Below are 12,799 nucleotides of genomic sequence, written 5' to 3'. Positions count from 1 at the left end.
TTTATACTTCTAATTCCTTCTACAATAAAAAATTAAAGCAGGAAGCACCAGTGACTAGATAAAAAAAAGTGGTCAGATGAAGCAGATGCTAAGCTACAGGACTGTTTTGCTATCACAGACTGGAATATGTTCCGGGATTCATCCTATGGCATTGAGGAGTACACCACATCAGTCACTGGCTTTATCAATAAGTGCATTGATGACGTTGTCCCCACAGTGGCTGTACGGACATACCCCAAACCCCATGGATTACAGACAACATCCGCACTGAGCTAAAGGCTAGAGCTGCCGCTTTCAAGGAGTGGGACTCTAACCCGGAAGCTTATAAGAAATCTCACTATGCCCTCCGACGAACCATCAAACAGGCAAAGCGTCAATGCAGGACTAAGATCGAATCGTACTACACCGGCTCCGACGCTCGTCGAATGTGGCAGGTCTTGCAAACCATTACAGACTACAAAGAGAAGCACAGCCTCGAGCTGCCCAGTGACACGAACCTGCCAGACGAGCTAAATTACTTCTATGCTCGTTTCGAGGCAAGTAACACTGAGGCATGCATGAGAGCACCAGCTGTTCCGGACAACTGTGTGATCACATTCTCCGTAGCCGACGTGAGTAAGACCTTTAAACAGGTCAACATTCACAAGGTCGCTGGGCCAGACGGATTACCAGGATGTGTACTCTGAGCATGCGCTGACCAACTGGCAAGTGTCTTCACTGACACTTTCAACCTCTCCCTGACTGGGTTACTGTTAGGGCTAGACTGGGTTACTGTTAGGACTGGACTGCTGGGTTAGACTGGGACACTGTTAGGGTTGGACTGGGTTAGACTGGGTTACTGTTAGGGCTGGACTGGGTTAGACTTGGTTACTGTTAGGGCTGGACTGGGTTAGACTGGGTTGCTGTTAGGACTGGACTGGGTTAGACTGGGTTACTGTTAGGACTGGACTGGGTTAAACTGGGTTACTGTTAGGGCTGGACTGGGTTAGATTGGGTTACTGTTAGGGCTGGACTGGGTTACTGTTAGGGCTGGACTGGGTTACTGTTAGGGCTAGACTGGGTTACTGTTAGGGCTAGACTGGGTTAGACTGGGTTACTGTTATTGTTAGACTGGGTTAAACTGGGTTACTGTTAGGACTGGACTGGGTTAGATTGGGTTACTGTTAGGACTGGACTGGGTTAGACTGGGTTACTGTTAGGGCTAGACTGGGTTACTGTAAAGGCTGGACTGGGTTAGACTGGGTTACTGTAAAGGCTGGACTGGGTTAGACTGGGTTACTGTTAGGGCTGGACTGGGTTAGACTGGGTTACTGTTAGGGCTAGACTGGGTTAGACTGGGTTACTGTAAAGGCTGGACTGGGTTAGACTGGGTTACTGTTAGGGCTGGACTGGGTTAGACTGGGTTACTGTAAAGGCTGGACTGGGTTAGACTGGGTTACTGTAAAGGCTGGACTGGGTTAGACTGGGTTACTGTTAGGACTGGACTGGGTTAGACTGGGTTACTGTTAGGGCTGGGACTGGGTTAGACTGGGTTACTGTTAGGGTTAGACTGGGTTACTGTTAGGGATAGACTGGGTTAGACTGGGTTACAGTTAGGACTGGACTTTGTTACTATTAGGGCTGGCCTGGGTTAGACTGAGTTACTTTTAGGACTGGACTGGGTTAGGGCTGGACCAGGTTAGATTGGGTTACTGTTAGGGCTAGACTGGGTTACTGTTAGGGCTGGACTGGGTTAGACTGGGTTACTGTTAGGGCTAGACTGGGTTACTGTTAGGGCTGGACTGGGTTAGACTGAGTTACTTTTAGGACTGGACTGGGTTAGGGCTGGACCAGGTTAGATTGGGTTACTGTTAGGGTTAGACTGGGTTACTGTTAGGGCTGGACTGGGTTAGACTGGGTTACTGTTAGGGCTAGACTGGGTTACTGTTAGGGCTGGACTGGGTTAGACTGGGTTACTGTTAGGGTTAGACTGGGTTACTGTAAAGGCTGGACTGGGTTAGACTGGGTTAGACTGGGTTACTGTAAAGGCTGGACTGGGTTAGACTGGGTTACTGTTAGGGCTGGACTGGGTTAGACTGGGTTACTATTAGGGCTGGCCTGGGTTAGACTGAGTTACTTTTAGGACTGGACTGGGTTAGGGCTGGACCAGGTTAGATTGGGTTACTGTTAGGGTTAGACTGGGTTACTGTAAAGGCTGGACTGGGTTAGACTGGGTTACTGTTAGGGCTGGACTGGGTTAGACTGGGTTACTGTTAGGGCTAGACTGGGTTACTGTTAGGGCTGGACTGGGTTAGACTGGGTTACTGTTAGGGCTAGACTGGGTTACTGTTAGGGCTAGACTGGGTTACTGTTAGGGCTGGACTGGGTTAGACTGGGTTACTGTTAGGGCTAGACTGGGTTACTGTTAGGGCTGGACTGAGTTCGACTGGGTTACTGTTAGGGCTAGACTGGGTTACTGTTAGGGCTGGACTGGGCTAGACTGGGTTACTGTTAGGGCTGGACTGGGTTAGACTGGGTTACTGTTAGGGCTAGACTGGGTTACTGTTAGGGCTGGACTGGGTTAGACTGAGTTACTTTTAGGACTGGACTGGGTTAGGGCTGGACCAGGTTAGATTGGGTTACTGTTAGGGTTAGACTGGGTTACTGTTAGGGCTGGACTGGGTTAGACTGGGTTACTGTTAGGGCTAGACTGGGTTACTGTTAGGGCTGGACTGGGTTAGACTGGGTTACTGTTAGGGTTAGACTGGGTTACTGTAAAGGCTGGACTGGGTTAGACTGGGTTAGACTGGGTTACTGTAAAGTCTGGACTGGGTTAGACTGGGTTACTGTTAGGGCTGGACTGGGTTAGACTGGGTTACTATTAGGGCTGGCCTGGGTTAGACTGAGTTACTTTTAGGACTGGACTGGGTTAGGGCTGGACCAGGTTAGATTGGGTTACTGTTAGGGTTAGACTGGGTTACTGTAAAGGCTGGACTGGGTTAGACTGGGTTACTGTTAGGGCTGGACTGGGTTAGACTGGGTTACTGTTAGGGCTAGACTGGGTTACTGTTAGGGCTGGACTGGGTTAGACTGGGTTACTGTTAGGGCTAGACTGGGTTACTGTTAGGGCTGGACTGGGTTAGACTGGGTTACTGTTAGGGCTAGACTGGGTTACTGTTAGGGCTGGACTGGGTTAGACTGGGTTACTGTTAGGACTGGAATGGATTAGACTGGGTTACTGTTAGGACTGGAATGGATTAGACTGGGTTACTGTTAGGGCTAGACTGGGTTAGACTGGGTTACTGTTAGGGCTAGACTGGGTTAGACTGGGTTACTGTTAGGACTGGAATGGATTAGACTGGGTTACTGTTAGGGCTAGACTGGGTTAGACTGGGTTACTGTTAGGGTTAGACTGGGTTACTGTTAGGGCTGGGGTTGGGTTACTGTTAGGGCTAGACTGGGTTAGACTGGGTTACTGTTAGGGCTAGACTGGGTTAGACTGGGTTACTGTTAGGACTGGACTGGGTTAGACTGGGTTACTGTTAGGGCTAGACTGGGTTAGACTGGGTTACTGTTAGGGTTAGACTGGGTTACTGTTAGGGCTTTGATTGGGTTAGACTGGGTTACTGTTAGGGCTTTGATTCGGTTAGACTGGGTTACTGTTAGGGCTGGGGTTGGGTTACTGTTAGGGCTGGGATTGGGAGAGAAACAGGAAACACTACTTCTAGAGCAGCTGTGACTCTTCAAGCCTCTCCTCTAAACTAAATGTGTCAGACCCTTCATGTTCATGACCTCTCCAATAATACCACATAACATTCACTAAACAGGTGCTCTGTGCTATTCTCTACAGTAAAAGGATACGTAAAGGGATACGTGTTTCGTCCAAATATAGACTAAACACGCCAGACCAAGACTACAGTTGATGTCGGAAGTTTACATACACCTTTGCCAAATACAGTTAAACTCAGTTTTTCCACAATTCCTGACATTTAATCCTAGTACAAATTCCCTGTCTTAGGTCAGTTAGGATCACCACTTTATTTTAAGAATGTGAAATGTCAGAATAATAGCAGAGAGAAGGATTTATTTCAGATTTTATTTCTTTCATCGCATTCCCAGTGGGTCAGAAGTTTACATACACTCAATTAGTATTTGGTAGCATTGCCTTTAAATTGTTTAACTTGGGTCAAACGTTTCAGGTAGCCTTCCACAAGCTTCCCACTATAAGTTGGGTGAATTTTGGCCCATTCCTCCTGACAGAGCTGGTGTAACTGAGTCAGGTTTGTAGGCCTCCTTGATCGCACACGCTTTTTCAGTTCTGCACACAAATTTTCTATAGGACTGAGGTCAGGGCTTTGTGATGGCCACTCCAATACCTTGACTTTGTTGTCAACCACCCCTTAACCTTCTGGGGGGGAGACAGTGAGAGAGCAACCACCCCTTAACTACCCTTAACCTTCTGGGGGGGAGAAGGGAGACAACGACAGAGAGAGCAACCACCCCTTACCTACCCTTAACCTTCTGGGGGGGAGAAGGGGGACAACGACAGAGAGAGCAACCACCCCTTACCTACCCTTAACCTTCTGGGGGGGAGAAGGGGGACAACGACAGAGAGAGCAACCACCCCTTACCTACCCTTAACCTTCTGGGGGGGGAGAAGGGGGACAACGACAGAGAGAGCAACCACCCCTTACCTACCCTTAACCTTCTGGGGGGGGAGAAGGGGGACAACGACAGAAAGAGAGCAACCACCCCTTACCTACCCTTAACCTTCTGGGGGGGGAGAAGGGGGACAACGACAGAGAGAGCAACCACCCCTTACCTACCCTTAACCTTCTGGGGGGGAGAAGGGGGACAACGACAGAGAGAGCAACCACCCCTTACCTACCCTTAACCTTCTGGGGGGGGAGAAGGGGGACATCGACAGAAAGAGAGCAACCACCCCTTACCTACCCTTAACCTTCTGGGGGGGAGAAGGGGGACAACGACAGAGAGAGCAACCACCCCTTACCTACCCTTAACCTTCTGGGGGGGAGAAGGGGGACAACGACAGAGAGAGCAACCACCCCTTAACTACCCTTAACCTTCTGGGGGGGAGAAGGGGGACAACGACAGAGAGATAGCAACCACCCCTTACCTACCCTTAACCTTCTGGGGGGGAGAAGGGGGACAACGACAGAGAGATAGCAACCACCCCTTACCTACCCTTAACCTTTTGGCTTTTTTATGGCAGGGAATTTTTACGAGGATTAAATGTCAGGAATTGTGAAAAACTGAGTTTAAATGTATTTGGCTAAGGCGTATGTAAACTTCCGACTTCAACTGTATATACTACCTCAATCAGCCCGACTAACCGGTGCCTGTATATAGCCTCGCTACTCTATATAGCCTCTCTACTGTATATAGCCTCTCTACTGTATATAGCCTCTCTACTGTATATAGCCTCTCTACTGTATATAGCCTCGCTACTCTATATAGCCTCTCTACTGTATATAGCATCTCTACTATATATAGCCTCTCTACTGTATATAGCCTCTCTACTGTATATAGCCTCTCTACTGTATATAGCCTCTCCACTGTATATAGCCTCTCTACTGTATATAGCCTCTACTGTATATAGCCTCTTTACTGTATATAACCTCTCTACTGTATATAACCTCTCTACTCTATATAGCCTCTACTGTATATAGCCTCTACTGTATACAGCCTCTCTACTGTATATAGCCTCTCTACTGTATATAGCCTCACTACTGTATATAACCTCTCTACTGTATATAGCCTCTCTACTAAATATAGCCTCTCTACTGTATATAGCCTCTCTACTGTATATAGCCTCTCTACTGTATATAGCCTCTCCAGTGTATATAGCCTCTCTACTGTGTATGTAGCCTCGCTACTGTGTATGTAGCCTCGCTACTGTATATAACCTCTCTACTGTATATGGCCTCTCTACTGTATATAGCCTCTCTACTGTATATAGCCTCGCTACTCTATATAGCCTCTCTACTGTATATAGCCTTTCTACTGTATGTAGCCTCGCTACTGTATATAACCTCTACTGTATATAGCCTCACTATCGTATATAGCCTCTCTACTGTATATAGCCTCTCTACTGTATATAGCCTCTCTACTGTATATAGCCTCTCTACTGTATATAGCCTCTCTACTGTATATAGCCTCGCTACTGTATATAGCCTCTCTACTGTATATAGTTGTTTTCATTTCTTTACTTATCTATTCTTCACCTAATACCTTTATTTTAACTTAGAAATTGCACTGTTGGTTAGAGCCTGTAAGTAAGCATTTCTCTGTAAGGTCTAAACCTGTTGTGTTCAGGCGCAGGTGACAAATAAACGTTGATTTGATTTGTTGTCATCCTGTTGTTGGTTTGTTTCAGCACCGTAAGGGTGAGGACATGACTCCCCTTCCTCACCCACTCCTCCCTCTTGAAACCTCCTGCTATGGAGGAAACAGCAGGCAGCTCAAGGACTCATCTTAAAGACACATCTGGGGGTCAAGCTCAAGGACACCAATGCTTTTTAGTGTTCCTCTTTTCCTTGTGACACATCGACCGACAGACAGAATTTATGTAGCCGAAATGGCACCTTATCTCCTACATAGTGCACTACTTTTGACCAGAGTGGCGCCTACAGAGAGGCCCTGTATTTGGGATTAGTGTTCCGTTTGGGACACAGGCATAAGGTTTCTTTATGAGAGTTAAAGATTAAACAGGCCTTATGAAGGAACAGCTCAGTATTTATAAACAGGCCTTATGAAGGAACAGCTCAGTATTTATAAACAGGCCTTATGATGGAACAGCTCACTAGTTATAAACTGAATAGGGATATTTACATATAGATATACATAGAGACAGTCGGGTTAGTCTAGCTAGTTCATCGGGGGAGTCTAGCTAGTTCATTGGGTGAGTCTAGCTAGTTCATTGGGTGAGTCTAGCTAGTTCATCGGGTGAGTCTAGCTTGTTGTCAGATGTTAGTTCGGCAAGGGGGCTTTGTTGTTCATTGATCACGTATTGAGGAGAGGAAAGTTAGTATTGTGAGACTGACAGATGAGTTTAAGGATAGTGGCTGAAAAGGGTGTAGACAGTCATGGGTTTACAGTACGAGATGATACATTGGGACTAGGAGAGAGTTCACATTGCTACCAGTAGTATAGTTGACAGACCAGTTACAACGTGAGCCACGACACCGGTAACAACGTCTACATAGGATGCATGATGAGCAGCCAGGGATAAGGACATCAGAGACCATGTTATTTCAGGCATTGAAGATCAAGGGAAAGTAGTATTTGGTCTGTGAAAAAATAGGGAGGGGGGAAACCATAGTAATCCAGGGCAAAGTTCAAACAGGAGGAACCGAGAGGAGCCAGCGATACATGCCAACCAGGAGGAACAGAAACGACAGATACATCCACACAGAAACCACCACGGTTGGGCAAAGCAGCAAAGCCAGAGCCCAACCTATTTTTACAACCAGCTAGCACTAGAACCCACAGTCAAAAACCCCCCCATCTGAAACACAACCTTCACAAAAGCAAAACAAAAGCAAAGAGAGAGCCGAGACTTACTCAATGAGATGGACGGCTGGGGCCCACGCCATGTACTGCAGATTGACTTTAGAAGGTGTGTTGTGGCTGAATCTATCAAAAAGCCAGGCTGTGGCTTTAATGACAGGAAGTGATAATAGGGAAGATGAAAGCATCTTACTGGAATACTCAGACAGTTATTGCATTAATGAATGCAGTTGCAACGCCTATAGCCCTTCTTTAGAGAGGTGTGTGATTAGTAGGGAAAATAATGGAGGTGTTGCTAGGAAACATTAGTAGTTCTCTGTAGATGGGTGTTGCTAGGATACAGTAGTAGTTATTGGTAGATAGAAGGTGTTAGGGTACAATAGTAGGTCTTTGTAGATAGGTGTTGCTAGGGTACAAAGTAGGTCTCTGTAGATAGGTGTTGCTAGGGTACAATAGTAGGTCTTTGCAGATGGAAGGTGCTGCTAGGGTTTAGTAGGTTCTTGAATAGTAGGTATCTAGTATGTCTTTGTGGATAGGTGTTGCTAGGAAACAATAGTAGATATCTTTAGATGGGTGTTGCTTAGGAACAATAGCAAGTCTCTGAAGATAGTGTTGCTAGGATACAATGGTAGGACTCTGTAGATATCTGTTGCTAAACATTAAATCCCAAATTGTTTCCATAGTCGATTTACCCCACCAGACATGCCACCAGGGGTCTTTTCACAGTCCCCAAATCCAGAACACATTCAAGAAGCGTACAGTATTATATAGAGCCATTATTGCATGGAACTTCCTTCCATCTCATATTGCTCAAATAAACAGCAAATCTGGTTTCATAAAACACATAAAGCAACACCTCACGGCAGAACGCCTCTCCCCTATTTGACCTAGATAGTTTGTGTGTCTGTAATATGTAGGCTACTTGATATGTAGCTTAACTGTGCCTTGTTTAGTTTTACTGATGCAATTTGCGTCCTGAAGCTGCTCCTGTCTATTAACGTTCTGTATTTTGTCTTGTTTCATGTTTTGTGTGGACCCCATCAAGAGTACCAACACTAAATACCAATAGTAGGTCTCTGTGGATAGGAAGAGAGGTGTTGCTAGGGTACAATAGTAGGTATCTGTAGATAGGAAGGGAGGTGTTGCTAGGGTACAATAGTAGGTTGCTAGGATACAATAGTAGGTATCTGTAGATAGGAAGGGAGGTGTTGCTAGGGTACAACAGTAGGTATCTGTAGATAGGAAGGGAGGTGTTGCTAGGGTACACTAGTAGGTCTCTGTAGATAGGAAGAGAGGTGTTGCTAGGATACAATAGTAGGTATCTGTAGATAGGAAGGGAGGTGTTGCTAGGGTACAATAGTAGGTATCTGTAGATAGGAAGAGAGGTGTTGCTAGGGTACAATAGTAGGTCTCTGTAGATAGGAAGGGAGGTGTTGCTAGGGTACACTAGTAGGTCTCTGTAGATAGGAAGAGAGGTGTTGCTAGGATACAATAGTAGGTATCTGTAGATAGGAAGGGAGGTGTTGCTAGGGTACAATAGTAGGTATCTGTAGCAACTAGCTCTCAAAGTCTCATATCCATGTTTCTTTAAACGTCATATGTTGAAGTTGCTGCTGAAGTGTTTGAAGGTTTAAGTATAGGCAATAACTCCAACATTTTTAAAGGTTAAGCATTAACGCCGAATGGTTAAGGTAAGGGTTAAGGTTTTGGAATAGAGTAAGAACCAAAAATTATATTCTAAATTATATTCTATTCTAAAACTTTCTATCACTGGATTTGAACTTGCAACCTTTGGAATCAGAGGCAGATGCTTACAGCCTCGTTGTTGTCCTTACAGCCTCGTTGTTGTCCTTACAGCCTCGTTGTTGTCCTTACAGCCTCGTTGTTGTCCTTACAGCCTCGTTGTTGTCCTTACAGCCTCGGTGTTGTCCTTACAGCCTCGTTGTTGTCCTTACAGCCTCGTTGTTGTCCTTACAGCCTCGTTGTTGTCCTTACAGCCTCGTTGTTGTCCTTACAGCCTCGTTGTTGTCCTTACAGCCTCGTTGTTGTCCTTACAGCCTCGTTGTTGTCCTTACAACCTCGTTGTTTACAGCCTCGTTGTTGTCCTTACAGCCTCATTGTTGTCCTTACAGCCTGGTTGTTGTCCTTACAGCCTCAGTGTTGTCCTTACAGCCTCGTTGTTGTCCTTACAGCCTCGTTGTTGTCCTTACAGCCTCGTTGTTGTCCTTACAGCCTCGTTGTTGTCCTTACAACCTCGTTGTTTACAGCCTCGTTGTTGTCCTTACAGCCTCATTGTTGTCCTTACAGCCTCATTGTTGTCCTTACAGCCTCAGTGTTGTCCTTTTCAGCCTCGTTGTTTACAGCCTCGTTGTTTACAGCCTCGTTGTTGTCCTTACAGCCTCGTTGTTGTCCTTACAGCCTGGTTGTTGTCTTTACAGCCTCGTTGTTTACAGCCTCGTTGTTGTCCTTACAGCCTCGTTGTTGTCCTTACAGCCTCGTTGTTGTCCTTACAGCCTCGTTGTTGTCCTTACTGCCTCGTTGTTGTCCTTACAGCCTCGTTGTTGTCCTTACAGCCTCGTTGTTGTCCTTACAGCCTCGTTGTTGTCCTTACAGCCTCGTTGTTGTCCTTATAGCCTCGTTGTTGTCCTTACAGCCTCGTTGTTGTCCTTACAGCCTCTTTGTTGTCCTTACAACCTCGTTGTTTACAGCCTCGTTGTTGTCCATACAGCCTCATTGTTGTCCTTACAGCCTCATTGTTGTCCTTACAGCCTCGTTGTTGTCCTTAAAGCCTCGTTGTTGTCCTTACAGCCTCGTTGTTGTCCTTACAGCCTCGTTGTTGTCCTTACAGCCTCGTTGTTTACAGCCTCGTTGTTGTCCTTACAGCCTCGTTGTTGTCCTTACAGCCTCGTTGTTGTCCTTGCAGCCTCGTTGTTTACAGCCTCGTTGTTGTCCTTACAGCCTCGTTGTTGTCCTTACAGCCTCATTGTTGTCCTTACAGCCTCGTTGTTTACAGCCTCGTTGTTGTCCTTACAGCCTCGTTGTTGTCCTTACAGCCTCGTTGTTGTCTTTACAGCCTCGTTGTTAACAGCCTCGTTATTGTCCTTACACCCTCGTTGTTGTCCTTACAGCCTCGTTGTTGTCCTTACAGCCTCGTTGTTGTCCTTACAGCCTCGTTGTTGTCCTTACAGCCGCGTTGTTGTCCTTACAGCCTCGTTGTTGTCCTTACAGCCTCGTTGTTGTCCTTACAGCCTCGTTGTTGTCTTTACAGCCTCGTTGTTTACAGCCTCGTTGTTGTCCTTACAGCCTCGTTGTTGTCCTTACAGCCTCATTGCTGTCCTTACAGCCTCATTGTTGTCCTTACAGCCTCGTTGTTGTCCTTACAGCCTCGTTGTTGTCCTTACAGCCTCATTGTTTACAGCCTCGCTGTTTATAGCCTCGTTGTTGTCCTTACAGCCTCGTTGTTGTCCTTACAGCCTCGTTGTTGTCCTTACAGCCTCGTTGTTGTCCTTTTCAGCCTCATTGTTGTCCTTTTCAGCCTCGTTGTTTACAGCCTCGCTGTTTATAGCCTCGTTGTTGTCCTTACAGCCTCGTTGTTGTCCTTACAGCCTCGTTGTTGTCCTTACAGCCTCGTTGTTGTCCTTACAGCCTCGTTGTTGTCTTTACAGCCTCGTTGTTTACAGCCTCGTTGTTGTCCTTACAGCCTCGTTGTTGTCCTTACAGTCTCGTTGTTGTCCTTACAGCCTCGTTGTTGTCCTTACAGCCTCGTTGTTGTCCTTACAGCCTCGTTGTTGTCTTTACAGCCTCGTTGTTTACAGCCTCGTTGTTGTCCTTACAGCCTCGTTGTTGTCCTTACAGCCTCGTTGTTGTCCTTTCAACCTCGTTGTTGTCCTTACAGCCTCGTTGTTGTCCTTACAGCCTCGTTGTTGTCCTTAGTGGTAAAATGATTTAATTGGTCATCAAAATGAAAGGAATACGATGTTCATCCAATTAAAACACGGAAGATCACGACACAGTTTATTCTTATGGAACAAAATATTTGAAAACTGACGCGTTTTAGGCAGCATGGCCTTCTTCAGGTAATACAAAAGACTTATTAGTGCGTAACATCCATGTCTGGAATAAACATAAAAACAACGATTATTGACACAGCTTTTCAGAGGCATTATGAGAGACGTTCGGAAAGAGTAGCTAGGTTGACTATGACGTTAGCTAATATGGTGTAGGTTGTATGTAGCGGTTAGCAGTTATGGTATGAAGGTTAGGCTTGGAACGGTGACTCTAAAATGACAGTTTTTCAGAGGCATTATAAGAGACTTTTAGAAAGAGTAGCTAGGTTGACTATGACGTTAGCTAATATGGTGTAGGTTGTATGTAGCGGTTAGCACTTATGGCAGTCTCTATGGGGGTGCCACAGGGTTCAATTCTTGGACCGACTCTCTTCTCTGTATACATCAATGATGTCGCTCTTGCTGCTGGTGAGTCTCTGATCCACCTCTACACAGACGACACTATTCTGTATACTTCTGGCCCTTCTTTTGACACTGTGTTGACAACCCTCCAGGCGAGCTTCAATGCCATACAACTCTCCTTCCGTTGCCTCCAATTGCTCTTAAATACAAGTAAAACTAAATGCATGCTCTTCAACCGATCGCTGCCTGCACCTGCCCGCCTGTCCAACATCACTACTCTGGACGGCTCTGACTTAGAATATGTGGACAACTACAAATACCTAGGTGTCTGGTTAGACTGTAAACTCTCCTTCCAGACTCACATCAAACATCTCCAATACAAAGTTAAATCTAGAATTGGCTTCCTATTCCGCAACAAAGCATCCTTCACTCATGCTGCCAAACATACCCTTGTAAAACTGACCATCCTACCAATCCTCGACTTCGGTGATGTCATTTACAAAATAGCCTCCAAAACCCTACTCAATAAATTGGATGCAGTCTATCACAGTGCCATCCGTTTTGTCACCAAAGTCCCATATACTACCCACCACTGCGACCTGTACACTCTCGTTGGCTGGCCATCGCTTCATACTCGTCGCCAAACCCACTGGCTCCAGGTCATCTACAAAACCCTGCTAGGTAAAGTCCCCCCTTATCTCAGCTCGCTGGTCACCATAGCAGCACCTACCTGTAGCACGCGCTCCAGCAGGTATATCTCTCTGGTCACCCCCAAAACCAATTCTTCCTTTGGCCGCCTCTCCTTCCAGTTCTCTGCTGCCAATGACTGGAACGAACTACAAAAATCTCTGAAACTGGAAACACTTATCTCCCTCACTAGC

Source organism: Salvelinus fontinalis, chromosome 24 (genome assembly GCF_029448725.1).
Source record: "Salvelinus fontinalis isolate EN_2023a chromosome 24, ASM2944872v1, whole genome shotgun sequence".
Taxonomy (NCBI): domain Eukaryota; kingdom Metazoa; phylum Chordata; class Actinopteri; order Salmoniformes; family Salmonidae; genus Salvelinus; species Salvelinus fontinalis.
This window is presented reverse-complemented; position numbering follows the sequence as displayed.